This window comes from Hibiscus syriacus, unplaced genomic scaffold (assembly GCF_006381635.1).
Source record: "Hibiscus syriacus cultivar Baekdansim isolate YM2019G1 unplaced genomic scaffold, ASM638163v2 tig00116959_pilon, whole genome shotgun sequence".
Classification (NCBI taxonomy): Eukaryota; Viridiplantae; Streptophyta; class Magnoliopsida; order Malvales; family Malvaceae; genus Hibiscus; species Hibiscus syriacus.
This window is the reverse complement of record NW_024063485.1, coordinates 303,144-318,860: the sequence shown is the minus strand read 5'-3', so window position 1 is coordinate 318,860 and position 15,717 is coordinate 303,144. Positions and strand designations below refer to the sequence as shown.

General features: G+C 34.8%; 2 non-coding genes and 1 pseudogene across 2 annotated transcripts; all 3 read right to left on the bottom strand.

Moving 5' to 3' along the window:
• Positions 1–2,026: 2,026 nt before the first annotated feature.
• Positions 2,027–3,600, bottom strand: LOC120189757 (annotated as a pseudogene).
• Positions 3,601–8,692: 5,092 nt separating this feature from the next.
• LOC120189853 lies at positions 8,693–8,847 on the bottom strand. The gene has a single exon (XR_005522557.1). It is a non-coding gene; the product is annotated as a U1 spliceosomal RNA (small nuclear RNA).
• Positions 8,848–14,938: 6,091 nt separating this feature from the next.
• Positions 14,939–15,099, bottom strand: LOC120189862. Its single transcript, XR_005522565.1, has one exon. It is a non-coding gene; the product is annotated as a U1 spliceosomal RNA (small nuclear RNA).
• Positions 15,100–15,717: the final 618 nt, after the last annotated feature.

Sequence of the window (15,717 nt, the reverse complement as noted above, 5' to 3'; positions counted from 1 at the left end):
GCCAACTCATACAATTTAGTTTTGCGACACACTGAAGCCACAGTCTGTGGTTGATAAACTTTGACCCTATGCTTGATTTCCTCCTTAAGCCCACTGAGAAAACTGAAAACAAAATAAGCTTCCCCCAATTGAGGATTCACTTGCAAAACAAAGGGTTGCAATGCCTCAAATTTTGCTTGATGGTCCTCTACTAATGACTGCTGAAATAATTTATTAAATTCTTCAATAACATCACTCATGTCTTTATCACAAAATCTGTGACAAATATTTGCTACAAATTCATTCCATTTAACCCGATTTTTCTATATAATATAAGCATCAAACTATGTCTCTGTTTGACCAGATAAATACATAGGGGCTATCTTCATTTTCTGATGCTCAGGAGTTGCATACAATAAAAACAATTTGTGACATTTTTGGACCCAACTCTTGGGATTAGTGCCATCAAAATAAGGATGTTCTATTCTAGACTGAGAAAGTGACAAACCCAAGCATTTATTTGTGTAATTCCTACTAGAATGTTCCCCTAATTCACAAACTTGATTAACAAACTTTAGTGCATGATTATCACTAGAAGAGAGGTTTACTTGCTAGGAACCGGGTCTCGGAGCTAAGATACCTGGTTCATCTGGATTGAACGAATATTTTTCGTGTTCATCAATTATAGTAACTTGGAGAGGTTTTTAACCTACTGATTTATGCCCAAGAGTTTCAGGTTTTCGCTGAGTGCTCACTGGTGTGGATTGCTCAACCTTTTCAGCGCTCTTAGCCATCAGTTGCAAGATTCGTGGCAGGTATTCTCGATTTTTCTTTGACTGAGTTTCCAGAATAGCAAAATACTCCTCAAAAGTAGTTCGTTCCTTCGCCCACCAAGGAGGTAGTCCCTCCTGAGTAATCTTAGCAACCAGATCAGGCAGCACCGAATTTGTTGTATCAACCATATGCTAAATTTTTTTATTCTTAACCAACTTGGAATTTTTTTTTTGCACTTTTAGATCAAAAAACCGAGATCTAATTACCAATTTGTTATGATTTTGGTAGAAAGAAAAATAGGAGTTGAAGAAAGGATGAAAGGAAATTCAGAATTTCATTGAATTTTCATCACAACAGTACATTCTCTCAATCTTAATTTATTGTATACAATGTACTGAACCGTTGCTAATGCCAGCCGGATAACAAACTCCCAAATCATGCAATTCTTCTCTTTTTCTTCTTAATGGTCTGCTGCAGGTGTTGTGTTAGCCCACTGTCCATGCTACGGATCCATCAACGTTCTCTCAAGCCCACCAATCCCATTTGTATGTTTAATGTCCACTCCAACGTAGTCGTTTTGCTTTGCCTCTATTTCCCTTTTGTCTGAATCAATTTTCCCCATTTCACTCTCAATCCCTAAATCCCCAATTCCTTCACTCCCCGATTTCTTCAATTTAAGCCCTAACTCTGCCTTACCAACGATAAAAAAGTTGTCCATTGTTAGCTGTTGATAACATGTGTACTAAACATATTAATTTTCCACACTCGTATGTTGCTAACTCTTTTAACATGGGCCACTTTGTGGTATGCCAAACTTTCGAGTTCCGTTGAACTCCAAAGAACAGGGGAGGATAGTCGATTGAACTCAAAGATGAGAGTCGTTTCCGAATCCAATCCGTCATGTGGTCTGGAAACAATCTCCTCTACTCCCCAGCAAGCTATTGATTGCTCGATCACTAAGTCGTGGGAGGTCTCTGGCTACCGGAAAATGGTTCACAACCCATCACATCCTTCAACTTCCAGTTTCCGTAGTTTGGGAAATCAATTTGGTGGAAGTGAGTTCTTCTATTTCATCATCTTTCTCAAGTGGGAAATTCTCACTTCCTCCAAGATGGGAGATGCAACCTGCACTAATCATTCCAATATAATGGAAAGATCCTTGGTATGCATTATTTTAAATGTTATTAATATTATTATGATAATCTTTAAATAAAACACTAAAGAATTGAAGATGAGATTTTCAAGAATAGAAAGGAATAAAAACAAAGTTATTTCTGAAATTTTGGCCAATATTTCCTTCTACCATGCAACTTTAGCTTGAGAAGGGAGAGAACAAATATAATGATAGGGTTAGAATGAGCTCAATCTAAACATCTCTCTGTCACTCATTTTACAACACACAGATGCAACCAATGAGTTCCATATTAAAAGGGCTGGCACCATCCCCTGACTTACCATCGCTTCTAACCACATCACAGCTTCATATTGCCTACCTATTAAGCAGAGCCCCTTTATAAGTCCGTTATAAGTTTCAGCACCCGGCCGATGTGATTTGATCTGCATCCATTCCAAAACCTGACTTGCTTCGTTATATTTACCATCTTTGCACAACCCAATAACCAAAATGCTATAGGTTTCTTTGTTGGCTACACAACCAACCTGCTTGGCCATCTTCTTCAAATATCCAACGGCTAATTCTGAATCCCCTGCATTACAAAGACATTTCAATATGGTGTTATATAATCCGACACTCGAAACACAAGTTCCTTCATTGATATCCTCTTCGATTACTTTGATTACTACACTAACTCTCCCTTTCTTACTCAAAGCAGCTGCCTTTGCTTCATGCATCGGCAATGAAGGGAAGAACCCTCTCTTACGCATTTCATCGAACAATTTATCACCCTCATCGACTCTACCTTCATTATATAAATCAATGGCCATAGCACTATAGCTACCCAAACTAGGAACTCCACCTCTTATTAAAGCTTCATTAATCAAGCGTTTAGTATCTTCTGAATCTTCCCCATCTTTGCATTTACTTAAAATGAGTCGTTGTCGACGACTCTTCGGGGCCTTTAAACCCTTCCTCAAAACCTTCCCAAGGATTTCTAAAGCTTCTTCAACCTTCCCGTCATCGCAAAAAGCATCCAATAAAATATGATAAATCACAATATCTTCACCACTACCCTTTTGGGAAATCCTCCAAAACATTGAATATAACAAATGGATAGCTTCATCTAACCTCCCATCATCACATAAACCCTTCATTAAAATAATGTAGCTTTCTCTATCAGGGTAACAACCTTGAAAATCCATTTCATGGAAAATATTCAAGGCGAGATCGGATTTTTTGAATTGACAAAGCCCTTCCATTAACAAATTCAATGATTTCACCCTAGATTTCACTTCCAACCTCCAACAATTATCCGAGAAGAGTTGATAAGCTGCTTTGAAATCAGACTCTTTCAGCACTATCCCCAAAATGGTATTAAAAGATTCAGTAAAATTGACACAATTGAACTGAGGAATGCTGTTAAAGAGATTCAAAGCCTCATTTACCATCCCAGCACTTGCAAAAGTTCTGATAGCATCAACAAAAACTGAATCTTTGCACACACAAGAGTCGTCTTTCATTTGATCGATCACTTGTTTCATCTCTAGAATTCGACCGGAGTTGCCAAGAATGTTGATCATGGTGGCATAAACGGGACCGTTGTGACGATAGTTGGGGTATATTTGGTGCGCTTGATTGAAGATTTGGAACGCAGTTAAAGGGTTCTTTTGGGTTGATATAATCTGAGAGAGATGCGTTGGGGTTAAAATTCTCGGTTATCTGCTTCCCATCACCTGCACAACTATCTTCAACCCTTTTTTTTTAGTTCAAAGCTTGCAATTTGAGTGTTTTTTTATATCAGTGAGACATTTAATAAAATAGCTGGAGGGCTTGCCGTGTATTTCATTCACCTTGGTGTGGGATTGGTGGTTGGCAGTCCTCAAAATCAATCAGATTTCAAAGAAAAAGTCCAAATATTTGAAGCCTATTATATTAATATTAGGGTAAATTACAAATTTTGATGACTGAACTTTCATACAATTCCTATTTTACTCATCATACTTTTAAAAAATTCAATTTAATCACTGAATTTTATACATTAATTTTTTTTAGCACTCTGCCGTTAAATAATTAACAGCATTATGACGTGAAAACTTATACCAAAATGACGTAATTTTGGATCTTTAAAAATTTTAAATTTTAACCAAAACGACATCGTTTTGATCTAAAGAAGAAATTATATTTCTTTTTTTTCTTCATTTTTTTTTCCTTTCCCCTCTTTATTCTTCTTCTTCATCCTCTCATTTCCATTTTCTCTACTATGGAAGCTAAGGAGAAACATGAGATGGTCTTGAGTCTTGACTGGTGCTGGAACCGACAGAAGACGACGACGACGGCATGCAAGGAAATCAAAAAGGAGTTTTTGGTATTTTTGTCCTTTTTATTTTTTCTCTTTTCCTTCTTTATTCTTCATCTTCTTTATTTTTTGGTATTTTCATTTTTGGATTTAAAGAGAGAACAAAAATGATTCATTGTGATTATTTGGTTCTTGGAATGTAATAACCCTAAATTTTGGCTAGTGACTAAATTGTAAGTTTTGAAAGTTTGGTGGCTAAAATATAAACTTTGTAAAAATTTAAGGACCAAAAATATAATTTTTAAAATGTTATATTTAAGTCTTTAAACAAACCGTTTGTCTTGATATAAGAATTTTCGTGGTAATCAGATTTTCTATACGTGATTTGTGTTAAAAGTTATAAAACGATAAAATTCGGTATCGAAATTGGATAATCGGATTGAAATGGAATTTTACGAAAAATTTAAGGATGATAGATAATGGTTGAAAATATTATTTTCATATTTTAGATTAGAGAAATTTAGCTCATATCAATGTAATTTTATAGATTTGGCCGAACAATGTGATTTTAGTTACTAAAGTGTAAATTTAAAAATTACAGGGTCATACCAATAAATGTAACACTCATAATCTGTACATGTTTCAATGTACAAGTTAAAGATGTCACATCAACTTTATAATATTTAATGAACATAAATACTTAAAATTTTGTTTCATTTTAAAACATTCATATTTCAACTTTAAAACTATTTTCTTATTAGCATAAAAATTAAAAATTAATAGTTTATTGTAAAAAAATTCATTTTCAAGTAGTGATTAGACAGTTAGTATGTTATCGTAAACTATTTAAAACTGCTTGAGTTTTCAAACTATTTGAAACATAATATTATATGTATTCTACCCATTAAATATAACAATGTATATATACCCATTTTATAGTTATTGACAAAACTAGACTAATCAAAATAAAATGATCATAATTTACTATTACAAACCCTTTAAATAAAATTGATAAAGCAAATGGATAAGATGAATATAAATGTCACTATTAATCAAAAGTAACATCGAATATGTCTTACTGACACTGATATTATAGATGATCTCCAAAAATATGCTCGAGAGGCTCCTCACTGCATGTCCGTAATAACTTAGTGAGATATTAATAACTAAAGGTGAGATAAAATATATAAAATATTGTAAATATATTAAAACATTTAAAATAATTCATAAAAAAATCTTAAAATGTTCAAATCGAGTATCTCATGCTATATCTTCATCAAAAACCTGAAAAGAACCATCTTATGATTTTCTCAAAATTATAATAAACAATATTAGACATAATAATCATTTAACGCTCCTTTTTGTTAAGACACATTTCAGAATTTTTATATTTCATTTTCATAGCCCAAAATATATTTAAGAGAATGCAAGGTACGTGAGTCAGACGAGTGTGTGCAACTTAAGTGCTATCATCAAAATCAAACTATGCACTCCAAGTGCAATCTTAAACTTTGCACACACGATGCTATACATAATATACACAGATGTATCATATCAGAGTCATATTCACTCCATCTCATGGCATGTCAACTGTACCTACGAATCTTAATGCAACATACAATAAACTTTTTTTCGTTTCATAACCATTTAATAAACATCATATCAAAACCATAATCATTTTCAAATCGTAGTCGTAAAATATAACATGGGCAATTCATACCCGAAATCATTCATAAAACTTAGTAAAATATTATGGAAATAATTCATAATTAAAACATAAATCATACCTTTAAAATAAAATAACATGAGATTGACTTATCATAAGTCGTCATCGATCAGAGTAATTAAATAAATAAATTACACTCAGCTTTGCCTCACTACCGAACCTTTTACATAATATTTCTAATCACGTGCTTTGTCCTTTCCTTTCAGGTTGTTTGGATCACTAGGTTTATCGTAATTTGACAACATAACATATTCAAGTTATATGTTAGTATCAAACTAATATAATCTAAACTTAAAAACATAAAAGTCTATAAAATAAAAATTGATACTTAATCGATAAAAAAAGTCATGCTTTCATCAAAATTTCAAATTTCTCAAAATACTCTTTAACTTCCATAAATGTTTATTTCTAACTTTAGTCCCTCAATTTTTTTCAATTACACAATCAAACCACTAATTTTGAATTCTTTCTAGAATTCACCTCAACTTTTTCATTAAATTCATAATAGCCCTTCACTACTATGATCATGTCACATTAATCACATAAAATTTCCAGCACCGTAATAAAATATTCAAATCAACACTTAAACATTCAAAAGCTTGCAATTTCACCCTAAACTTTCTTAGACTTTTTCGAATTCAACCTCCAATCTTTATAAACTTGCAATTTGATCCAAACTTAAATAATTAAACCCAAAATCAGCATGCTATTAAAATTTCCAGAATTGTTCTAATTTACCCAAATGATACTTTCACATTTAAAAACTTACAATCAAGACCCTATTTTTCTAAGACCTTTCAAATTCCACCTTCAACTTTTACTAACTTTGCAATTTGGTTCCAAACAACTTTCCAACTCAAATTTCCAGCATTTCAATGTTAAAATTTAACATCGAACACCCCAATTATCACATTTTTACAATAATGTCCCACAATTCTTAAAACTTGTAAACTAGCCTTTTTACTATCTCAAGGTTCCAAATTGATCTTCAAATCACATAGACCATTTCAAATATCTTTTCTAGACCATAGAAAAATTTTCAAAATCCCCCCCAAATTTCTCCCTATGGCCGAACCTACATAGTACTTTAGGACAAGGTTTTCATTCAATTTCAAGCATGAATTCAACTTCCTAACACCAAAATCATGCTATTCCAATCATCATAACATCAAATTAAACCAAAATCAATCAATCTCCTAAAACCCTAGGTATGGTCGAACATTATATATATGCATGTACAAATAATTTTAATCATCATAAATGCTTTAGAACTAATCTCCAACATCAAAAACATAAAAATCTTTCATCAATTCTTCAAAATCCATAAACCCTACATAAACCCTAACTTTCAATATCAACATATAAGCATCTTCACTATGAAATGTTGATACCAAATGATAGACAATATCATGTAGATTAATTCTCTATCTAATAGCTTAATCCAAAAATCAAGTATATGGCTTCAAAAAATAAAAAAAATAAAATCTTACCTTATGAAGCAATGAAGTTTCGGCCAAGGCTTGTTCAAGAGCTAGAAAATATGCTTATTTTTTATTATTCTAGTATTTAACAACTAATACACTTGGCATTAAACTAATATAATTGTATTTAAAATTCAATTATTAATAATTCCCCAAAATACCATTAATGAAACTTGATATTTACAAAATTTCACTGCATTATCTTCCATTAAAATATTACTTAATCAAAGATGAATCAACTTGACTTTGACTTGGAACAAGTTTATAAGATCTCCATTGAAATTGTTTGTGGACTTTCATGGCTTCCTGATTAATTTGCAAAATTTTTTACGGAAGGATATGGGGGCTAGTGTTTTTTTTATAGGATTTTGGGTGTAATTTTCAATTAGTAATTATGATTTTTTGGTTCTTGGAACAAGTTTATAAGATCTCCATTGGAGTTGCATGTGGACTTTCATGGTTGCATGATTAATTTGAGATTTTTTGTGTGGTAGTATTTGGGGTTATGGTTTTGTATAGGATTTTTTTTCTGATTAATTTTTATTTTATTAAATAGAAATCTTATGTGACATCTTATGTAGCTGAATTTTAATATTAAAATAAGCCACATCAATGAGCTGTTAGTGATATAATGGTAAAGTGACAAAAAAACTAAATCTATAAAGTTGAGTGAGCAAATTGAAAATTTTACAAGTACAATGAGTAAAATAGGATTCACATGAAAGTTCAGTTGTCAAATTTGTAATTTAACCTCATCTAGTATCAACATTTGCTCAAACACACGAATAAATGAATAACTTTGTGCTTTCAAGATTGAACCAAATAAATTCAAACATTGTGCAAAATTTGATATCCACACTTTTAGCTAGAAGTGAAACATTTATAATACTAGATACATTGAAGAAAGAAAGAAACAATGTTATTTTACATTTTAATCAATCGATGAAAAATAATAGGCTAAATTACCCTAAGGTCACTAAATTATGGGTCGGTTCTATTTTAACTATTGAACAAAACATTTTATCAATTAAGTCACTAAATTAATATACAGTTCATAACGAAATACCCTTAAATTATGGTATAAATTCTAAATTAGTATTCAAATTTTCAAATATTCTGCTTGAATTCTTAATGTAGTATTATATATTGTTCTGTCAATCTAGCACTTAGTTTGGGTGTTATTATGTCAACTTAAGTATGACATGAAGCAAATATAAAACATATCACGTTGTAAATATACAATCATCTACTGAAAAGACACTTTAAATTTGATGTGTTTCAAAAAGCAACAGGCCGGGAAATTTTGATTTAGACTACAATTGGACAGGGGCCGCCCAACTATAACAAATTATGACGTAGGCTCTCCCACTTTGGGGAGACCTTAGGCGAGCACCCCTCTCCTAAGTGCAATGGAGGTCACTAACCTAGGTCATGGACCTTCTTGATCACCCATTGACCCAGTCCAGATAAGTATTTTGCAACGAAGATGGTTGCCTGTTATTTATGAAGCCACGCTCGTTCTTCCTTCTCTTGCTTGATGTGGGATTAGTGCTTTATCATAAATAATCCTGTATGAATTTTTCCTGCTGATTGGTGAGACTAAATGGAGCCACGGCCGTTTTACAAAGAATATATGAAACTCTGAACAGATTAAAATCTGTTTCATTATTTCTTTATCTCGCTGCTTCTGGTTTCTCAACTCCGATAACATTAACCCCTTTGAACAATTTTGCTTCAAAAATCATGTGTTGAAAAACATGTAAGCTTAATATTTGTGCAGCAAGTTGAGAAAGAAACGGAGGAGAATTTCACTGCCAAAGATGTCACTGAAGTAAGCTGTTTTTCATCTTCTTTAATGGATTTTTATTGGTGTTCAAGAAAACAATTCATAACATTGATATTATTGAGTCTATAGGTGTCCATTGCTGTTGGAAACAAGAGTTAAGTAACATAAATATGAATATAGAGAATAAATATATTGCATTTAAACTGCAAGTACACATTGGAACCATTGAAAGCTGCGAGGCTTCTGAATTGGTTGTGTTTATTAATTGTTGAATCAAAATAGAGTAAAAACTCTAATTGATCGAGAAGAAGAAAAAAAACTCTTTAGAATAATCTCACAAAATTGCAAAAGGGAAGAACTCTTAAGAAAGCTTTCAAATGCTTATAATTAAGCTTTGATTGTTGGATGATAAAACTCAAATACAAGTAGGGTATTTATAGGTTACAAGAAACAATCTAAACCACTCATTAAAATAAGCACTAAATAATCTAAACCATTAAAATTAAAACATGAGAAAAATACTTAATTTTCACCTAACTAAATTGATGTAAGCAATGACATCAAAACTAAATTGATGTAAGCAATGACATCAAATTAATTTAGGTGTGAACTTATTTAGGCTAATATTGAATTTTTAACACTCCCCCTCAATGTTAGCCTCCATTCTTTGAATCACGCCATGCTGACGACGGAAATGTTCAAACTTTCCAACACTCAAGCTTTTTGTAAATAAGTCAGCAATTTTCTCATCTGTCTTGATTTGCCTCATCTCAATCTCTTCTTGCAAAACTTTTTCCCTAACAAAGTGGTAATGTACTTCCACATGTTTAGTTCTTGCATGAAAGACAGGATTCTCCGCCAGTCGAATTGTCGATTGGTTGTCACAATACAACGAAATTGCATAATCTACCGATTGATGTAGATTATTCATCAACTGTATCAACCATGTACTCTCTTGAGCTGCCATTATTGCTGCTCGATACTCAGCTTCAGTGGTTGACAATGATACCGTTGGTTGTCTTTTGCTACACCAAGAAATTGTTCCGGAGCTAAGCTTAAACACATATCCAGTTGTTGATCTCCTGTGTCATGATCTCCTGCATAATCACATCACAATAACCAACTAACATGCAGTCTTCATCTTTCTTGTACAAAAGACCATAGTCAATTGTATTCTTCACATATCTCAGTATTCGTCGAACTGCTTCCAAATGAGGCTTCTTTGGATTTTGCATATACCGACTCATCACACCAACTGCATAAGAAATGTCAGGTCGGGTTAAGGTTAAGTAGATCAGACTACCTATCAATTGTCGATACATTGTTGCATCTTCCAAATATTTTCCTTCATGTGCACACATTTTGATATTTGGTTCCATTGGCGTTGAAGTTGACTTGCATTCGAGCATTCCCAACCTCTTCAACAAATCTTTAGCATATTTCTGTTGACATAGAAATATTCCTTCGTGTATGCGATCAACCTCTAGACCAAGGAAGTGCTTAAGTTGTCCAAGTTCCTTCATCTGGAAACGAACTGATAAATTCTCATTCGTCTGAAGAATTTCTGCCTCATCATCACCGGTTATGATTAAGTCATCCACGTACACTAGTACGATAGCTAGCTTACCTTCATTGGCTTTGACAAACAAGCTAGAATCTGCAGGTGTTACTGAATAACCACTTTTCGTTAGAAATTCAGCAATCTTAACATACCACGCCCTAGGTGATTGTTTCAATCCGTAGAGTGCTTTTCGTAGCTTACACACATATTCAAGATGATCTTGACTCTGAAAACCCATTGGTTGGGTCATGTAGATCTCTCGATCTAGTTCTCCATGAAGAAAAGCATTCTTCACATCCATCTGCCACAAGTTCCAGTCTTTGTTGGCTGCAAGTGCAAGTAAGACTCGTACGGTTGTAAGTTTCGCCACTGGACTAAATGTTTCATCATAGTCTAGTCCATACTGTTGAGAGAAACCACGAGCTACCAATCGTGCTTTGTACCTCTCGATTGACCCATCTGGACGGCGCTTTATCTTGTAAACCCATTTGCAAGATATGGGTTTCACATCTTTTATCTTTGGTACAATATCCCAAGTTTGATTTTGCTGAAGTACATCGATCTCCTCTTTCATAGCTGTCATCCACTCAGAACTCTTCGATGCTTCTTTGAACGTCTCAGGCTCCGTTGCTTCTTCAATTATGGCTGCATTGGCATTTTTGGGATTTGGACTTCGTATTCTTGTTGACCTTCGGAGTTGAGATTGTGGAATTGATTCTTCTGTTTCACTAGGCCCACCTTTTTTGTTTAGTTGTTGATACACGCCAGTTTGCCAAGGATTCTGAGTCACTCTTTGTTCGACATCATCGCCATTTGGATCTTCTTATTCATCTGAACTTGTTTGGAGTTGAACATCATGCTCCCCCATCTTTTGTTGTAGCTTGTCTCCAAATTCTCTCGAATCTGGCAACACCTCCTTCTCTGAGGACCACCAAGAAGATGCTTCATCAAATACCACATTTTGTGACGTGTAGCATCTTCCACTAATTGGATCACAATATTTCCACCCCTTTCTCTGACTGTCATATCCCACAAAGATACATTTAACAGCTTTCTTGTCAAATTTGCTCCGTAAATGATCAGGAACAAACACATAACATACACAGCCAAATACTCAAAAGTAGCTAACTATAGGTTTTATATTCCATAGTTTCTCAAAGGGTGAAACAAATCCTAACCTTGGTTGAGGAAGTTTGTTGATCACAAAGGCTGCAGTCCTCATTGCTTCAGCCCAAAACCTTCCAGGTACATTCTTTGCATGTAGCATACTTCGACAAATTTCTGCAAGATGCCGGTTTTTTCTTTCCGCTACACCATTTTGTTGTGGCGTGTTGGCACAAGTGTACTGATGACGTATTTGACATTCCCTTAGGTATTGAGAGAACTCGTTTGATCTATATTCTCCTCCGTTGTCTGTGCACAAGAAACATATCTTCTTTCCCACTTCTCCTTCAGCTGAGTCTCTGAACTCTTTAAACTTTGAGAAATTATCAGATTTTTCTTTCATAAAGAAAATCCACACATACCTGGAGAAGTCATCAATGAATATTACCATGTACCGCATACCGCTAATTGATTGTTGCTTAACCGGTCCGAACACATCAGAGTGAACCAACTCCAACGGTTCTTTTGCTTTAAACTTCGACTCGTCATATGGTAATTGGTGTGCTTTACCATACTGGCATCCCGCACAGACCGTGTCTGTTCTCACATCTAGTTGAGGAAGCCCCTTAAGCATCGACTTTTTCACCATCACACTTAGCTTGGAATAGCTAACATGACCTAACCACATGTGCCATAGATCTGATGTCTCATTTTTCCTTGTCATGTCTACATATGCAGACTCTGCTGACATCACGTAAATTGATTCCAAACGTCGTCCCTCCATTGTTGGTGTTTCTGAGATTTTGACGTCATGATAAACCTTCACGTCTTGGGGACCAAATAAGACATAATGGCCTGATGATGTTAGTTGAGGCACAAATAGCAAATTTTTCTTCATTCCTGAGACATGGTAAACATCTTGAAGTTGCACCTGGTTAGTATTATATCGAGGCGTAACTATTGTCTTACCGATGTGAGTTATCGGTAGCCTTAAGTTGTCAGCTGTCACCACCACACGACCTCCATTGTACTCAGACATGTTTTGCAACTTCTGTTTGTCACCCGTCATATGATTTGAGCAGCCAGAATGTACGATCCAATCATTCTTGTAGTCAATCCGTTCTGGTGTTGTTACCGTGAGAGCTAATTCTTCTTCCTCCGTAGCAAATAATGCTTCAACATCCCAACCATCTTCACTATTCTCCTTCGAACAAGAAGTAGAAGTATTACTTTCAACAGGCTTTTTCTTGGTCCAACAGTCTTTTGCCATGTGACCCATCTTCCCGCAGTTATAACACTTGCCATCGAACTTTCTACTATTACTGCAATTCTTGGATGCTCCCCCTGAATGAGAGCCTCCCTTTCCTTGGTAATTTTTCACCTTGTCACCATCCTTTTTAGATCCACTGCCAGTATACCGCTGAAAAGTGCCTCTGCTTTTGCTGGTGTAGAGCGCTTCCTCTTCACCCTTCAGCGAGACTCCTCTCATTTGCTTGACCATAGCTTCTTGTCCTGCAAGCAAATTTTCGAACTCAACAAGCGATGGTTGTGTCGGCCATCCCTGTACAGCGGTAACAAACCCTCGATATTCGGGTCTCAAACCATGGACAATTATTCTTTTTATCCTGGCTTCCCCAATAGCAGCTGTCGGATCTAATTCTGAAATTTCGCGACATATCGACTTCACCTTGTGAAAGTATTGGGCAATCGCCATGTCGCGTTGCGCCATTGATAGAAGTTCATTCTTGAGAAGTTGCAATTTTGTATCGTTCCTCTTCGAAAAGAGTGTAACAAAAGTGTCCCATGCTTCCTTTGGTGTTTTAGCATCCCGAATGTGCTCCAACATTTCTTCTTCAATTGTGGTCTTTAAAGCAAACATTGCTTTGCCTGCTTTAATTTTTCACTTTCGCAAGATTCCATTGGCATCTTCTGTCGCCGGTTGTGTAACTTCCCCACCACCGACAACCTCCCAAAGGTCTTGACCTTGTAAGTATGACTCCATACATGTTGCCCACGTGTTGTAGTTTTTGTTGTTGAGCTTCTTGATTCCTCCAACTACTTGAAGATCACCCATCTTAACGGAAAGGCTTTGACTACACCGAACAAGCTTGAGTAACAAACGTGCAGAGTACTAAATTACTCTAAACACAAAGAAGCTCCACAAGGTTTGTAATAACCCCGACAATAACTCAAGAAATATTTTTTGATGTGGAAGATCAGTTAAAAACTGCAGCCACAGAGCATACTCAAAATTTCAAGAGACCTTAAAAACGTGGCTCTGATACCAATTGTTGAATCAAAATAGAGTAAAAACTCTAATTGATCTAGAAGAAGAAAAAAAAACTCTTTAGAATAATCTCACAAAATTGCAAAATGAAAGAACTCTTAAGAAAACTTTCAAATGTTTATAATTAAGCTTTGATTGTTGGATGATAAAACTCAAATACAAGTAGGGTATTTATAGGTTACAAGAAACAATCTAAACCACTCATTAAAATAAGCACTAAATAATTTAAACCATTAAAATTAAAACATGAGAAAAATACTTAATTTTCACCTAACTAAATTGATGTAAGCAATGACATCAAAACTAAATTGATGTAAGCAATGACATCAAATTAATTTAAGTGTGAACTTATTTAGGCTAATATTGAATTTTTAACATTAATAAGTAACTCATGTTTTCTTATACATCTGCGTTGCTGCCTATTGTATAATTATTAGGAGAATATGGCTCAAGCCTCAAGCTCTTGGGGAATATGGCCTCAACTTTTTCGAAAACAACCGGTCTTCTTACATTGTTGGGAAGTTGTTCTATAAGTCGGGAGTTTTCAATTTGCCATGTACTTTGTAGCAATGCTCCCCTCCTTTTTCGTTAACTTTTCCTTTTCAGTACTGCTGCTGCTATCTTCAGGCAGGCGGTAGCTTCGGTCTTTGAACATGTTGTCTTCTTCGAGTATCTTTCAGATGAAAAGTTTGATATTTGCAATTTCAGATACATCAATTTCAATATCTAAATGTATTGAACAAAGAAAACGCAGGCAGATTGTTATACAAATTCAACCATTTGTAATATAGTCCATGCCGCAAGCAAAATATTTTAACTAATATAGGAAGAGGGCTGCGCGAACGCAAGCCCCCACTACCACAAATTATGATGTAGGCTCTCCCACTTGGGGAGACCTTAGGCAAGCACCTCTCCCAAGTGCAATGGAAATCACTGACCTAGGCCATGGATCGTATTGATCATCCATCAACCCCATCCAGGTAAGTATGTTTCAATGGAGCAATGTGTCTCTTATTTATCAACTCCAGCTCCTGGTCCACCCTCTTTCTCAATTGATATGGGATTGAGCTTCATCGTGATTCTCCACTCCCCAAAGACTATAATTTGATTCCTTTCTTCTTCTGTTTTAATCTAAAAATGGCAGCAAATCAAACTTTTAATATCTTTCCTTTACGATGCAGCCGTTACGCTGCGTTGCGGCCGCAATTTAGTGTCAGTGGGTAACATTGAGAAAATATGGAATGATAATCAGCTTTCTGTAATATATTTTGGTGTTCAAAGTTTAACCAGGTTGATAGTGATGGGATGCCGTTAGTTGAAGTATGTATTTACTTCATCTATGGCTAAAAGCTTTGTAGTTTCTTCGTTTCATGAACTGGGAGAGGTAATACAAAGAGTATTAGGAGGAGAAATGAAATGATTTGCAGCAGCACAATTATGTTTCCTAAACTCGACACCTTGATTCTCTCTTGCTCAAAAGTTTTGGTTGTGGAATTAATATTCCCATTGAATTTCCCTCTTTAAGAGTATTGAAGATACAGAAATGCCCTGTTCTGGATACATTGCATGGTGATGGTATAAATATTGATAGAAAGATCAGTGGCAA